This window comes from Ctenocephalides felis, unplaced genomic scaffold, assembly GCF_003426905.1.
Source record: "Ctenocephalides felis isolate EL2017-DRISC unplaced genomic scaffold, ASM342690v1 CF-g0.4_SCAFFOLD_03573, whole genome shotgun sequence".
In the NCBI taxonomy this organism is placed as follows: domain Eukaryota; kingdom Metazoa; phylum Arthropoda; class Insecta; order Siphonaptera; family Pulicidae; genus Ctenocephalides; species Ctenocephalides felis.
The window spans coordinates 9,299,674-9,315,631 of NW_020539727.1; positions in this window are offsets into that span (position 1 = coordinate 9,299,674).

Genomic DNA, 15,958 nt, shown 5'->3' on the forward strand with positions numbered 1-15,958 from the left:
TCAGTTTATATAATTCTTGTAAATATTAGACAATGTTACAGTGTATTTATAATAATCTATTTATAAAACATCTAATACATTTAATATTACTCGAACATTTCGTTACGGTACGGGAAGTTCCAGCAATGTGCCTTAAGGCACGACGCCATACACCCCAATAGTTAATTTTTTTATCCACGTTTACATAAGCGTTTATTCATATTTAAAATAATAAAAGACTTCAACAGAATCAAATGTACTACAATTTGATGTTTGAATGACTTTATAATTTATTTAAACAAACAATTCGTTTAAGAATTGTTAATAATCGCATTGTTATAAAACGTTAAAATAATAATTCGGCGTGTCGGTCGAATGAGCCATTGTGTCATGGTGTTATGTAACAAGAATTTTATTGAAATTTAAACATTAAACAATAATATTATTAAGAGTATTATTCCAGAACAAAATTTTTCAGATAAGAAAGAAATAAATTATTTGTGATAATTTATGGTCGTTGAAATGATTTATTTAGGCTAGACCAATTATATTCAATACTAGTAGAGTGTATGGCATCGTGCCTTAAGGCAAATTGCTAGAACTTCCCGTACCAAAAACGAAATTTAAAAAAATCTTTGCAGAACTTTGAAAAAAATAGATTTTTGAGGAAACGCAATGTTAAGGGACAAAATTGTCGATAAAATAGAGCGTCACCTTGCGTTGTTATGGCAACGCTATGTTACGGTTTTTTCTTTATAGAAATTGGTAGTAAAAACTGTGAAAATGCTATGTGTTTTTTGAGCAGTCTAGGGTTATTTTTTCTATCACATATGTACTACTAAAAATATATTGGAAAACTCAAAATTTATAAGAATCCAATCTTTAGTACCAAATTTGGTATCTTACATTAAAATTGTCATATGTGTACCTTACATTTAGAACCTTGAACAATCAGTCCATATTTCCTTTACCATATTATTAAAAATACCCAGAGTCATCTAACTACATACAATTTTATTTATCTGAAATAACTCTACTATGAGTGTATTTAATAAAGTGGAACACTTAATCTAAAATATATTGTGCTTTACACATAATAAGCGGTGTTTAATTCACGATAACATTTTTCTGATAACGTTATTCATTGTAACATTGGCTCAGAATAACCTTGTAGATATGTAAATAATACAATTTACAAATTTTTCAATACTGTTTCAATAATTAAAATTATGTTAATTGATATGTAATGAATGTCAAGGTTGTAATAGTCAGATAGGCTTTTCATCTAGACTTAATATATAACTATTTATAATTATTACTTAAAAATGCGCTGACTTAATGCAATATTGGAAACTTGTTCGAAGAAACATACCTCATCTTCCTTCTTTTGGACCCTATCTCAAAATCATTGTTATAAGGGCTTTTATTATACCAAATCGCATATTAACCCTTTTCACTCACGAATTGCGAAATTATTATGTATTTTGCCGGCGGAGCGGCGGCATCCGAGTGGAAAGGGTTAAATGCTTCAGATGAGAATACATTTATCAAAAATTAATATTTAATTTATCTTAAATAAATTTTCCAAACGAATGGATTTTACATTTTCTTACAATTTTGGAAAACATATGTTAAGGAATTTAATAACGCTTTAAATAATTTTATAATTATTGACTGAAAATTTTTTATAAGTCATCAGAAATAATGTCAAAGCCATTTTTTTAACTTTCCGTAGGGTAAGTTATTATAATGGGCCGAAAATCGAAATTGAAAATTTTTGCATTTCTCGACGTTTTGCAGGTTTCTGAACATTTTGGCATACCTCAGAAAAAATGGATATGTGTGTGTGTGCGTGTGTTTGTATGGATACAAATTTCTAGTCACGTTTTCGGGCGCACGGATCAACCGATTTGAATGTTTCAAAAAACATTCGATTCCTATCGATAGGGAGAAGAGCTGATTAGTTTTTGGCAAAGGCAGGTCCAGCCGTTTCGAGGATACGGAGCAAAAAGTGCAGAAAATAGAAATCGAGTTTTTGAGTGAACGGAGCATCCGATTCGATTGATCTAAAAAACATTCAATTAGTAATGATTGGGAGAAGTGATTATTAGTTTTTGGCAATGGTAGGCCCAGCCATTTCGAAGATACAAGGCTAAATGTGCAAAAAATGGCAGTTTTTGAAAGAACTAAGCGTGTAATTTAAATGATTCAAAGAACTTTTAACAAACTTTTAACAAAAGCTTGTTTTAACAAAATAATTGATTTTGGAAAAAAAAATTGTATATTTTTTTATTTTAGTTTTTTTTTGTATATCAAAAATAATTCAGATTTTCAAAAATCAAAATTAATTCTGACTAAAGTTCTAATATACTTTAAACAAATAATTTTAACTTTTTCAGTTTATATAATTCTTATAAATATTAGACAATGTTACAATATTTATAATAATCTATTTGAAAACATTCTGTATTCCTCGAACTTTTCGTTACGGTACGGGAAGTTCCAGCAATTTGTCTTAAGGCACGATGCTATAGACCCCACTAGTTTAATTTTTTAAATCGACGGTAATACGCTTTTCATTTATTTCAGAATTTTTTCAAATGGTAATTTAAGTAATTTGCTTTGGGTACCCCCCGTGGTTTAGTGGTTAGAGCTATGGAATTTCAATCAGGTTTTACTCGCTTTGAACAGTCGGATGTCAAGCAGTAGTGACATCGGTTTTTACTTTAAAGTACAGATAATGATAATTTCCAAATAAAAAAGGCCCTTTCTCTGTATTGCTGCATCAAAAATCATCAATATTAGAATTATGCTAAAAGAGATAGGACAACCGTTTGGGTTGCTGTCTATAAGTTTATAGGATTATTTAGTGATATTGGTTTTTACTTTGAAGTACAAATATTTAAGATTTACAAATAAAAATAACCCTTTCTCTGCAATGCTGCCTTAAATATCATCATTATTGGAACTATACTAATAGAGATAGGACAACCGTTTGGGTTGCCGTTTGTAAAACCTTGTCTTTAAATATTTATGACAACAGCTTACAGGACTATTTATGTTCTGATTGCTGTTTTGCAAAAATAAAAAAAATATTTAGAAATAATGATAGTGTTGCTCGATATTAATAAATGTATGAGTTAATTTAATTTTCTATCATACCATTTATTTTTTGTCGAGGTCAACGTTTCTCAAATAATTTTTTTTTTCGAATGAGGAGTTAAAGATTTAGTATTTTTTTATTGTTTATATTTTGGTGAATTTCTATCATACCATTTATTTTTTGGTCGAGGTCAACGGTTCTCAAATATATTTTTTTTCGAATGAGGAGTATTTTTTCTATTTTTTATATTTTGGTGATGACGCAAATATGACTTTAATTCTTCATACAAAATAATCCAAAACTATCCAAGAAAATAAATCTGCAACAAGTAACAAATTTATTTTTGGCTCTCGTCTTCGACAAAGCCATCTGAATTTCATGCATTTGTTTTTAGCATTGTTGACAAATGTTATTCATAGCACGTTTAACACTTTTTGAACAGAGTCGAACTGGAAAATTGTTAAAAAAATCATATTAAAAATTACAAAAAATGACAAATAAACTTAAAAAAATGTGTGCAAACTTAAACAAAATGTATAAAACTTTAATACAAATTCAATGTATACAGTTCACAACAAATTTGAGCAAGAATATTTTTATGCTTTGTATAAATTCTGTAGAACACAAAAATTAGCATTAATTTAATTTTTTAGCAATAAAGATGTTCTAAAACTCTTTTGCTTTCCTATTTGATTACATGTTGTCTAAAATTTTACATATTGAAGTTTTGGTGTTTTTTGTTCTATAGGTACTTTTATTAGAGTAGATTTTTGATTAGATACATATGGGTTTTTTTAAAAAAAAGCAAAAATTATAATTTTTTCCTTAGCCAAATATGTGTGAGGTTTTTGCAGTTGAAAAATCCATTTGTCACGTTTATTTTTACCATCATTGAGCATTTCAGAACGTTTTTTTTAAATCTCTGTTAATTTTTTTTGAATCTTTTAGAAAGTTTTATGAGTCTTGTACTTTACTCCAAATTTGTAGAATGCTCTATATACTTTTTATAGTTTTTTAGAATTGTCTTGCAAATTCTTACTTACTTATTCTTAAAAATTACATGAAATATTCTGAAGTATTTGATTGAAAGCGTATATTTCTATTAAATGTCGCCAATTGAAATTTTTATCTAAGTTAACCCTTTCCACTCGGATGCTCTGGCGGCAAAATTCATATAAATCCCCCACTTCACGAGTGGAAAGGGTTAGATTTTTTTAAATTTTTTTTATAAACATAATACTAGATTATATAATAAAGAATAAATACTAGTTATTCATTCATTAAACCTACATATTCTTTATGAGAAAAAAAAACAAAACATAAAAACTTAAAATAAATTGCGAATAGAACAAGATAACTATTAAAATCTCTTGTTCCAAATTTTTGAAAAATATAGTTTGAAGTTGCTAAAATAATTACAAGTATGTATCCATAAAATACCTGAAAATTATTTATACGAGAATGGATATAAGGATTTATATACGTCACAAAAAAAGAGAAAATTTTCGAAGCCAAATGTGTGTTCAAAAAGTCTCTTTTAGTCTTCATTAATTTTGAATTTCTATTTTCAAAATTTACAAAAGTTACACTTGCAAACTTGACTTCTTTAAAAAATTGACTATAAACGACATTTATACTAAAGTTAATTATGAAGAAAATTGTAAAGGATTTTATAAAAAGGCCTGAAAGCAAAAAAAAACATTGATCTGGAGAATATAAAAAAATTAGCCTTTATCGGTAATTCTGAAATGCAAAAAACTAAACATTTTATTCTTAAATAGTATTTAGTATTAGGGTAGTCCTTAATATGAATATTTTCGTATTTTTTTACCCCTAGGGGCTCAAATGCTTCCAAATTGATTAAAAAAAAATCTCTGAAAGTTTTAAGATAGTCCGCACTTCAACAAAAGTTTCTTGGTTCTTCTTCCTAAGTAAATACTTATTTTATAAAATATATCAAATTTTTGTTGTAAATTGTTTATTTATGGTCAAAATAAGCTAACACAATGTTATTCTCAAAATTTTGATTCACTTGTCGCTATGTTATAAAATTCTAAAAAACAAATGTAAATTTACCCATGTTGTTTCTATAAGAAACTTTGGTTGGAGTGCGGACTATTTTAAAGTTAATATTAAAAGCTAAAATTTTCAAAGAATTTTTTTTATCAATTTGAGCCCCTGGAAGCAAAAAAATACGAAAATATCCATATTAAGGACTACCCTAATATATTTATGCATATATATCCCAATTCGCATCTGTTTCTGATTCCACCGTGCAGCCGTTGAACTTTTGCAGAGTTAATTCCGCACAGATGTGCATCATCATATTTATATACTCAAGTTTTTTTCCTTATAAATAGATACATATTTGAAAGCATAACAATATTATTGATATAAAAGTATAATTAGAATACTAATTTATCTTGCTGATACATTTATTTGCAAACAAAAAAGTGACGGAAGATATGAATTGCGCGGAGTCAGTCAGACAGTGATTAATTTATTTGTTTTGCACCTGGTGCTGAATAAATATTTTGAATTATTGCAATTCTTAATAAAAAGATATAGCTTTAGCAATTTTGCGTATTAATAAAGATTACTGAGTTGGGATGAGCAATAATGAGAGTTGGTATTGGTATTTTGCCTTGAGGCAAGTTACATGAACTTCCCGATATGTGTAAATAATCGACTTAATCAATAAAAAATAAGTTAAAGCCAGTAGATGTATCTCGATGATGAATAGCATTCATCAGTTTTGAGCGCCGATCAGACAAGCCGTTTCTTTGTAAATAGCAGAAAAGTGATTTTTTTGTCCGCGTTTTAGTCATTTATGAGTCATTGAAAGTATTTCGAGTGGATTTGTTACACATAATTGAAAACGAATGAACACGTTAACTCGGAGTATTCCCTAAAAGCAAATTTTCGTAAATCAATAATTTTTATAATTGAATCAGTTTTTGTAGGAAGTTAATGACTTAGTATGTTCATTAAGACCAAGTGATCTTTCTTTATACCAAGTAAATCATCTAATTTTAATTTTAACAAACGTCAAAAAAACTACTCATTTTCTAAAACTTTGATGAATTTTTAAAATTAAACTACTTGTCGTAAGGCCGTAATATTTCAGTAAGTTCTATAAGACCATGATATATATCGCAAAAAAAAGTTCCATGAAAATCGGCTTAATTTTTTTTCAACAGTTAATTACAAGAAAACGGCTTGGTAGATTTTCCTAAAACTGATCAGTATCATTCCCAACTAATATCTTTCGAACAGTTTTTGATTTTTTAAAATCGATTCTTTATACACATAATATATTTTAATAATATGCAATTAAATAATGTTGTTTTCAAAAATAAATTATCATGCTTTTACCTTTTATCTAAATAAAACTAATAAAAATGCAGTTAAAGATAATGAATAATTATTGTTTATTATTGAAGAAACAAATAATTTATGATAAAAATCAAAACTATGCAGATCTATACGCAAATTGAACTAAATTTTGTAATAATAATAAGTATGTTATATTAGCATTTATAGTAAAAGCAAGTAATTGTCTATGTTTATTAATCCAAAAAGAATTAAAATATGATATTAATAAAATATAAGTTATATTTTTATATTAATATATGGATGTGGATAGTAACTACAAGTAAAGGCCTATAAACATAAGAATAGTTTTAAAAAATTGTTTAAATTTGTATTTCAAAAATATAGCTAGGTGTAAGTGGCATTTTGCCTCATGGCCAATTGAATGGAATTGGGATTGAGTAGTTCAGGTAAAATTTTTAACTGTTTATCTGAAAAATACATTTGGCTTTTCCTTAGAAACTAATCAAGATGATTTCAAATTGATAACTTTTAAATAGAAATATATTTATTTTTATTATATTTCTTATTTACATATATACATTATTTTCATATCTCAGTCAGACAGAGGTGCCTGGTATGAGAGATTATGAAAAACAGTTTTCATATTTTATATATACATTTCATTTGACTATTTTAAATATAATATCTATTACAATTAAAATATCTTTATATATAACTCTTCAATTTCCTTATAGTATTTCTTTATTTTTATAATAATACATATAATATGTATGATAGTATTAATTATAGTATCCAAACTTCTGATAATTGTTGAGTGTCCCGGGTTTTTCTGTGAGCAGAATTCGTCCCGGATTTAGAACTTTTGTCCCGGATTGTTCCGGGTTTTTGAAAAGTACAGGATATCAATTGAATTTTTGCTCTTACTTGATAATAAAATTTTAGTGTGATTAGTATGCATATATGAAACAATACTTTATGAATGAGAAAATTGCCGTATAAAAAATTCCCAATACGGGTTGCTCACATTAATAATTTTAATAATATTTCACATTTTTGATTAAAAAAATTGATTCATTTAAAAAAGACTGAATTTTATTGGATTTTTAAATAGTATTTGTTATTTTTAAATAATAATATTTTTTTCACCATACCAATTGCGGCGTACTTTGCAGTGGGTAAACTATTCATGTGTTTTTTGTTAGCTGCCCCTTTCACTTATGCCCCACATTTGCAATCTACCGTTTGCCGGGTCAGCTAGTATACATATATATATATGTATATATATATGTATGTGTGTGTATTTTATATACAAAATTCTTCTGTAATGGAGAATTGAAATTCTCCTCCTGAACGATTATTCGGATTTTGATAAATCTTTCGGAAGAAGAAAGGAAAAAGGGAATTTTTTGGAATGTATGTGATTATAAAAATATATTTAGATTGTAGAAATAAATAGAAAAATTGCAAAAAAAACGGCATGTCATTATTTGGCATTGTTTGGCATTGTTTGGCATTATAGACATTGTTTGGCATTGAAAACAAATAAAAACTGTCATCTGCCAAAAATTTTAATCACTTATGAGCCTAGACAATATTAAAATATGTATAGTAAATTCATGATTATAAATAAGAAAAATGAAATTTCTACATTATTACTGCCAAAATGCATTTGAAGTGGAAAAGTGAGAAAAGAAGAGTGTTAGCAAAGTACAAATACTAATAATGGCAAAGTGTCCATTTATAATTAACGCCCTATTTTGGCTACTCATAAGTTTTTTACACATACGTCCTTTTTCCCATGTTTTCTTTCCCAAATCCTCATACTGAATGTGTAATCGATATGTTGTGACTCATTTTTAGAGGTCAACCTTTGCGCCTTGGCCGTAACCACCGTGGGACAGGATTCATATAAAACGACTCTCTAATGACTTTTTGTGGGCGTAGTCCGCCCCTGCCCTCCCTTACACTTGGACGAAGCCAATAATACAACACTTTAGTGGAAAATTACCACACGTGAAAATTAAATGCTACACCTAGCTTTTTAGTTAAATTAACTGTAATTTGGAAGCTTTTTTTCTCACGTACGTACTTGAAATTACACCAAAAATTTAATGGAAATTTCCATTAAAAAACAGACCGAAAATTAATGTGACTTCCATTTAAAAACTTCATTCTTTTATTAACTAGTTGTTGTGGGCATCGTGCCTTAAGGAAAATTGCTGGTACTTCCCGTACCGTAACGAAATGTTCGAGAATATTAAATGTTTTCATACAGATTATTATAAATTCTGTATCATTGTCTAATATTTATAAAAGTTATAGAAACTGAATTACTAAGTTAAAGTTAATTGTTTAAAGTATATAAGTGAGCTTTAGAACTTTAGCAAGAATTAAAATTAAAATCCGAGTTATTTTCAAATTTTTAAAAAAATGGAAAAAATGTTGAAATATTTTTTTTTGAATCATTCAAATCGGATGCTTAATTCTCTCAAAAACTACCATTTGTTGCATATTTACTTCGGTATCTTCAAAACGACTGGACCTGCCCTAGCCAAAAACTAATCAGCACATCTCCCTATCAATAGGAATCGAATGACGAAAAATTGTATCCATACATACACACATACACACAAATCCATTTTTTCTGAGATATGCCAAATTGTTCAGAAACGTTCAAAACGTGAAGAAATGTAAAAAAAATTCAGTTTCGGTTTTTAATATTAATATCATTAAAGCTTCAAAATACAAATAAATTGTTTAAGATTTTCAAATAACCTATTTTTCTTTTTTAAATAAAACGTAACAACAATCTCTATTGATACAAATACAATAATATTATCATTTTATTTATATCCAAATTCTTTAAGATTTTTGAACTTAAAACAAATATAAAAAAAATTCCAATGACGCAAATGTTTTTATATAAGAATTTTATTATCATATCAACAATATAATAAAAAAATGTTAAAACGGTCTTGTATATTTTTTACAAATAATTTTAAATTGTATCATAAACAACTGTCTCGAATACATATAATAAGAGAATTATGATTAAATAAAAATGTGATGAAAATTTTTGCTATAATATTATAGGTAACATATTAACTCCCAAACATAGGTCAAATTGTTTATTTAATTTTATTAGAATAAGAGAAAATAATGAAAAAAAAATCCATTGACGCAAATGCACTCTATCGTTATATCCGAAAATTGAAAAAGAGGTAAATAAACGGTGGAGACGCCGTGTAGATTTTTTATTCACTTTTACATTTATAAACAACTATTATAATTTTATAGAAAAAAATGTAGATGAATGGTATTATTTAAAAGTTATATAACTAATTGCTAGTTGCAATTTTTTAAAGAAATATGAATTTATTAATTGTCATAGAAAATGACATGATAAGTATTCGAGCTAGAAAGATATTTGTTAAGGCGTCGAAACACACCTTAATGCTGCCTTTGCCGTTATCATTTTAAAGAAAATTAATTACTACACTTTTGAAAACTGGTGTGCAATGTAATTATTAGAAGATGAAAAGAGGCCAATAGACATAGAAATGTAAGAAGTTTATTAAAATGATTGAGTAACTAATATGCGCTAGGCTTAACATCTGCCTAGTATCGCGATTTTACTATAATCGCACAATTTGGTACATTTTTTTAAATGGGTTTCAAGTAAGGATACATTGGTTAATAAAAATATAAAAAGCGATGCGGCGTATTTACCTAGGCTATGGAAATATATATGGAAAAATTATATTATTTGCACCTGCATCCTGTGCTCACTTAAACTAAACAATGATAAAAAAATAATTAAAAAATGAATTCTTAATACTAATAATAATAAAAATAATTCAAAAGAATCCTTAAGAGTAGTTCGGCCACTATAATTATAGGTTTGTCATGTCGTATGTGGTTTTAATAATTATAAATTTGAACACAAACTTTTTTCTCGCGAAAATAAAATAGAAAGGAAATAATAAAAGTGTTGTATAATTTTTGCATAAGACTGTAAATGATGTGACTGGATTAAGAGACACACAGCTACTTTTATAAAAAATTCTTATATGTTAGTATTATTATTAATATTAATAGTTGTGATTTTTCTGATAATAGCGGTCTATATATTTTTTATTAAGTTGGTCTATCAGTTACGAATGTTCTAGCAGTTTGTCTTTGGGCAAAATGCCACACAACTAGATAAAACATTTACGTTCTAATTAAATTTGAAACATCACAAATTGAAACTTTCTGGTTTATGGTGAACCAACTATAAAATCTTTTACTATTACACAAACTAGTTTTAAGTATTTATAGATTAAACTTACACAGTCGGTTTGTGGTTACCCTAACAATATACTTAAGTGTTTACTATGTTTTAACTGAACACACGTTTTTATTGAGCTATTTTCACACGATTGTAGGAAAAGTGTTTGGGAAGGATCAATAATGTCTATTTTTAACGTAATTATCAGATATTTGATATTGTAGAGTGTATCTACGTTTTTTTTTAACTTTAAATCGTGCTAGTTTCATGTTTTCTCGAAGTTTGAGAGCATTCTGAATCGTTTGAGAATTTGGAAGAGGTTTGTGCCGAAGTTTTCTCAAACCAGATTTATAAAATTTAAAAGACCGATATGGAAATCTCGATGAAACCCGTTACGGATTATCATTGGTTAGTTCATCGAGACGATCAGTTTAGCTTTAATCAACAGAAATATTCTAAAAAAAATCTGAATCAATTTTTAAAATTAATTTTTTTTTTCTAAAGATATACCCGGAAGTTACTGTATTTATTCAAAGCTTTATGTAATTTTTAGCTGAATGATGATACATATTAAATTTCAACACGTATAAATAAATAATCGACAATATTCATAAATATTTAAATTATTACTATAGTATATTCGAATACAAACGTTTCGATCTTGATTTTTCACATTTTTAGTGTTAAACATTTTACATAAGAAATAATTAAAAATTTCAAGTTATTATAAATTTAAAATAATTTGTTTCGGAGATATGGAATGTAATTTTTCTTTGGAAATAAGTGAAAAACAAACAAAAATTTGTTGCTTCATAAATATATAAGTATTAGCCAATAAATAGCAAATAAAATGACTCTAATTAATATATTCATTTAGATATAGATTTAGTAAGAAATTTATTACAATTCCGAAACAAATGAAAACAAAATTAAATAAAGTTTTTAAAAGTATTTTATAACATGAAAGCATCAATTGCCAAATAGTCACAATAAAATAATCAGAAATAACATTTAAATTTTTTTTTAATAGTTTACTAATACTTTTAATGGTATTTGTTACAAACCTCATACTAGGTTTGTTTTATTGTTAAATTCATATATATATATATATATATATATATATATATATATACTAGATGGCCCGAAAGAGTACACTTTTCTTACTAATAATTTAATAAACATTCAAATCTTAGGTAAATTAATTTGTAAAATCTAGTTCATAAAAGCACTTTCTAATCTAAGATCATCTTGCTAAATATTTTATATCCGATGCCAAACAAATAAATTTTTGATACATAGAACAAAATTCTAAATCAAGTATTTTTTTGTATTTAATTTAGTGAAGTAAACTAAAATGCGACATGCATAATTTTTGAAAAAAGTATATGCAATTTTGGACTTATTGCGTTATTTATTAAACTGAAGAATATAATTTCATCTGCCAAACATATACTGTTGACTGTATCTTGTATTATTTTAATTTCTGGCAGAACTAGGCTGCTTTTCGGCAAAAATAATGCAGACACTATATTTTTCTTGTATATCATATTATAATATTATCTGGGCTCATAATTTCAACTAAATTTAAATTTCAAGTGAATTGACATATCTAGCAGATGACAGTTCAAATGCTAAACAATGATAAGGGATTTTTTGTAATTTTTGCCATTTATTTCTACAATATTACTACAGTTTTGTCGTTCATTAAATATTAAAAATTTCCTTTGACAAACTCTAAAAAGAATTATCAAAATCCGAATAACCGTTTAGGAGAAGTATCAAATCATACACCTGTACTGAAGAATTTTATATATAAGATATAAGAGGTATTTCCTGGATTTTTTAATAAATTGATAAAATACTTTTTCGAACGATTAATCCAATAAATAATTTTCTATTAATGCTTATTTATGTCGTTTTGCAACTTGATACTCTCCATCACCAAATAATATATAAATATTATAAATTTTTTAATATTCTGTAAACATTTTCGTCAATATTGTTAATCCATAAAAAAATGTTTTTGACATTAAAATCTGATGACATCAACATCAACTCATGAATCAACATCAGTATTAATTGATACATAATTTTTCAATTACCATTTTGTATTAATGTAAAAATTCCTTTAAATTTTTAAATATTCTGTAAACATTTTTGTCAATATTGTTAATTCATAAAAAAATGTTTTTGATATAAAAATCTGATGACATCGACATTAAAACATGAATCAACATCAATATTAGTTCATACAATATTTTTCAATTACTATTTTGTATTAATGAAAAACACTTACCTCAAAAATCTGAGTCAAATCTTCTTGCAAAAATTTGCTTTGAATACTAATAATTTTTTTATTAATACGAATGTTTATTTAACAATGAAAATTATCTACACCACATATTTTGTTAATAAATATTTGATATCAATTTATATGATTTAATTACAATTACATATAATAAATTTTATTAGATACCCGATTAAAGCATTTTATGAATCATAAAAAGCACTATATCAATTACACTTTATATTTTCATTATTTTTACACAAAATACATTAAAAATATTAAATATGTATCCTTTATCATTTATCCTATTTATTCCGAACTATTATCACTAATAACAACCATATTATTATTGAATTTTCTGTTTGTTTTATCAAAGAACAGTCTTGAACACCATAACCTAGCACATGTAATGATTCGCTTTTCCACGAAACGCTCCTGGGGCTGTCGGGCAGGGTTGCCAGATTGGGGGTTGGTCGAAGGATTGGGGTTGCCGAGGCGGGGAAAGTAGAGGGTGTGTTTTGTAAGGCGGCAAATTTAAATATGCGAGGAATTTCAGTTGATTAAATATTTTATTGGAACCAAGTTGTATATGATTTTTTTCTAAATATACATTGATACATATAGACAAGGTAACAAATAAGTCTATTATAAAAATTCTAACATGTATAAAAATAGTAAATAGTTGTATATTTGTTTTTATATTTATACATTTTTAGAAATTTTTAATGTATTTTTTGAGGCGGCAATTTGGAATCTAAAATTAAGGTAGTTAATTTGAATAACGTGAAGAAGAAAATAATACCTAATTGATTTTTTTTAATATGAATTATTTTGCATGAATGTTATTTACAATTAGACAATCAAATATATACACAAGAGTTAGACAATCAAATATATACACAATAAAATTTTTAACTTGTAGAAAAAATGTTTAAAAAAATAGCTGTATATAAATTGAAAAATAACTGTACATGAATTTAACACATATATTGCGATTTTGATTTTTTTTATATAAATTTTCGATTATTCGGGTTATCAAGTACTTCAGAAGCTCGAGAGTATTTTTTATGGCGGCAATTTTAAAATATTTGAAGAAACGAAACTATTTTTATATGTGGCATTTAATAATCAAATTAATAGTTAATTTGACTAGGATTTTTATTATAAGATTGCATTTTTTTACATACAGTATATATATTTGTTACAAGTTATTTCTAATTATTCAATTTCTACATTGGTGACTTCGGCGTAATTTGTTTCTATATATGATTTATTACATTTTTGCACATTGTTTTGAAGTAAAGTATGTGTCTTTGTATATTATAATTTTTCGAATACAGGATTAGACTCATTGTAGTAAAATTTTTAAAATTAATAGAATATGGTTGCTTAATACGCACCTTTTAGGAAAATAAAGCCATATTATTTAGTGTAATTGAATTTTATACAATTTTATAAAAATTTTAGACAATTTTTGGAGTTTAATCAATCTTTACTTAGTAGTAGGCTTATTATTAACAGTAAATGATTTGTTCATCAAAATAGGTGTTTGTACGTTTTTATTTTTCAAAGAATTTTTATTGTTTTTGCCAAAAAACGACTTGCAAATTTTATGTTTTCTCGACGTTTCGAAAGTGATTGAAAGCCAAAAATACTGAATCGATTTTAAAAATTCAAAATCTATTTTAAAGATATTATTCAAGAATCGTGTTTTGAGATTGGCAAGGCAGTTTCTTTGTAATTAAATACCCGTTGAATTTTTTTTTTTGATGAAACTTTCATGTTTGCTCTATAATCATGGTGTAACGAATACTAAAATATTAAAAATTCATCAAAGTTTAAAAAAATATGATAGGAAAAATTTGTGTCACTTCTTTGATGTTATAAGTCAAAATTTGAATTTTACAAATTTAAAAGCCATTGGAATTAACTTGTGAGGAGAAATCACGGTTAGTTTTGTGAAAAGATGGGCTAAGCCATTTCTTTGGATTTATCAAAAATCTTTTTACTTCAAGTTTATGAATTCGTGCATTGTTAATAAAAATTAGCTAATAATTATCTAAATAGAATTTTTATATCTGTGTCACCTAATGAGCGATCCACAAAACATCTCTAGTAAAAATATTATTAATAATTTAAATAATTAAATAATATTAAGGACTACGATCGTGATATATGCATTAGTAATAATAATTTATTAAGTTTCTAAAAAAATGTTTCGACATTTTTAATGAAATTTAACATAGCGATGAAGTTCATGCCCTAAACAGTCTTACGAAAATTGGTTAAATTAAATAAATTTATTAAAATTTTGAATAATAATAAGCTACAATTTTAGGATATACAAGCACCTATATAAATATGTTTGAGATATATAAATTGAAAATCATAATGTTTATTTCTTAGTTTATACTCGTACTTTATTTTCAAAATAAAGTTAAGAATTATATCTAAATATCTAAATCTCAACTACGATTGTTCTGCAACTTGCCTTGAGGCTAAATGCCTCTTTCAACTAGTTTTAAGTATTATATACGTACTAGAAACCGTTCCATTTCCTACCAAAACCCGGTTTTCAAATTTCATGATTTTTTAAAAATTTCTAAAAACCAACAAACCAATAATTAAATACAAACTAAAGAATTCTGATATATTATTTTATTACATATTGATTACATTGTTCAAAATACACAAATCTGGCTAATAAATAATATTATATCATCATATTATTATCCCAAACTTCAAAATAACAACTATTACAATTCATGTATAATTTAATATTGTTAATACGAAGTTAATAATGTGGGGGCTTCCGCCTGTGTCTGGCAGGAGCCCCCGGAGCACCCGGAGCCAGAGGTTAGGAAAACAATACAATGTAAAACATCCTCTAACATTTACCGCAAGCTTTGATGGATCGTTTTTAAATGTCAAAGGTTTTCCCATATAACATAATACATATTCGAACTAATAGTCGAACAATAAG